The following is a 2334-nucleotide window of genomic DNA, read 5'->3' as shown; positions in this document are numbered from 1 at the left end:
TCAAAAAAAAAAAAAGGGGGCGTGGACGCGCGCGCACAACGTACGCGTACGCGTCCCGACGCGCATGCACCACGAGCCACACTCCAGAGAGTTGGGCCTCTCTTGGGCAAACATTATGCCCTGAGCCCAACCTGACCCGCACGGACGCGCACTACGTGCGGGCACGCCGATTATTAGAACATGGAAGTTCGCGCGGACGCGTACCTACCGCGTCTGCGCCGATTTGCTGCTGCAAATGATTGGGCCAAAAACCAGAGAGTTGTGCGCGCGTTGTGCCAGCATTGTGCTTGGAGCACAAGCTCATCCACGCGTAAGCGCGCTGTGCGCGCGCGCGCGGATTTGCACCCTGTTTTTCTCCGCCCTCCTTTCTCCTTCTTTCCTCTTCTCTTCTTCTTTCTTTCTCATTTTTTTCTTCTTCCTCTCTTGAAAGATTTTTTTTCTTTTCTCTTTTAATATAAATAAAAAAAAAAAGAAATTTTTTTTAATAATAAAAAAAATATAATAATAAATAAATAAATAAATAAAAAATACAAAATAAAAAATTAAAAATATAAAAAAATTGTAAGATTTTAAATAATACAAAACTATTATAACATCCACCGACTTAATGTTTACTTGGGAAGAAGAGAGCAATAATTGAACGATGTTTTCAAAGCACCGTTAAAGATGGTGGTGGGACGGTGTGGTCCTATGCAATAAATATTATATTTTAGAAAGACCAATCTAAAAACAAAAATATATATTTTTTAAATAAAATGATATAGTTGGTCAATGAATTAGTCAAATTTAATTCTCACTTTATGTTTTATAAATAAAACCAAATTTCACAAACACAAATCTCTTTGGGTCACATTCTCATTGTAGAACCATATTATATTTTGTCAAAAAAATATTTTTATACTAAATAGATAAATAAAAAGATATAAAAAGCCAAAACGTTCACACATACAATACTTCTGGACGTAAATAAAATAAAATAGAAAATCTATACTTATTAGAGGTTTAAACTGAAATTTATTACTATTTGTATGAATTGTGCTATTCTGTTACGATTTATTAATAATATTTTACAAAAGTATTTACTCACAAATCCAACACACATTATTTTTACAGAGAGACAAATATTTAATATCCTAGTGTGATTTATGTACAATAACCAATTTAGTGCTTAACATATTGAATTTTGTTGAGCAACAATCAAACAAAAGATGAAGAAATATAAGTTATGAATAATATTTATAAACTTAAAATAAGAAAACATCAAACAATAATACACAAAGTTTAAATTGATGGAGTAAAATCTCTAATAAAACAATCATAATAATGTATGCATTTCATTCAAAAAGATATATAAAACTTATGACCCTAATATTGTATTTTAGACAAAATTAATAAAAAAATAAAATATTACAGTTAATCGCAAACTAAGTATTTGAAACATCTTGTATTTTGTCTTATAATTAATTTCTCAAATATGTATGACTACACTTGTAAAACAATTAAAAAGTTAAACAAACATAATATACTTTGATGAATTTATAGACAAAAACTTCTGACTACATCTTTTCGATTCCCTTCTAAAAATCATAAATATTTTCCCGATGATAATTTTTTTATAATATTTATTTGAAAAAAATAATGGTATAAAATTTTCCTAATCATAGTATTCCTAATTTTAACAAAAAAAAGGAGATACACAAACACAAGGCAAATATATTAGTTCTTATGAGAGATTTGGTTCTAGATGCTATGTAATTTAAATAAACCCTAATAAATTGTGAGTCTAACCTTTTTAAACACAAAATTAACCAAAATATTAATGCAATATGACTAAGAATAATAATGTTCAAATTCTAATTGTTTATTTGTAAAAACTTTAATTAGCAACTAATATAAAAAAACCTATTCATCAAAGATTTAATTAACATATTTTTTTTTATTTTACAAGTGTAGTCATACATATTTAAAAAATTAATTAGACAAAGTATAATATGTTTCAAATACTAGTTTGCGAGTAATTATAATACTTTTTCTATTAATTTTGCCTTAAAATGTAACATTAGGGTTATATATATATATACATATTGCCGACCTTTTTAAGGGAGAGAGCCTCAAAATATCATATATAGACAAAGGCATTATACTGACACATGCTCCTAAATCACACATGCAATCATAAATTACTACTCCACCAATAGTACAACTAATAAGGACTGGGTCACTACACTTCTCAGGTAATCCTCCCATTAAAGCAGATATGGAACTACCTAAAGGAATAGTTTCTAATTCATTAATTTTGTCTTTATGTATATATAAATATTTTAAAAACTTTAC

This window comes from Arachis ipaensis, chromosome B02 (genome assembly GCF_000816755.2).
Source record: "Arachis ipaensis cultivar K30076 chromosome B02, Araip1.1, whole genome shotgun sequence".
Classification (NCBI taxonomy): Eukaryota; Viridiplantae; Streptophyta; class Magnoliopsida; order Fabales; family Fabaceae; genus Arachis; species Arachis ipaensis.
The sequence above is the reverse complement of the archived record's forward strand: the minus strand, read 5'-3'. Positions refer to the sequence as shown.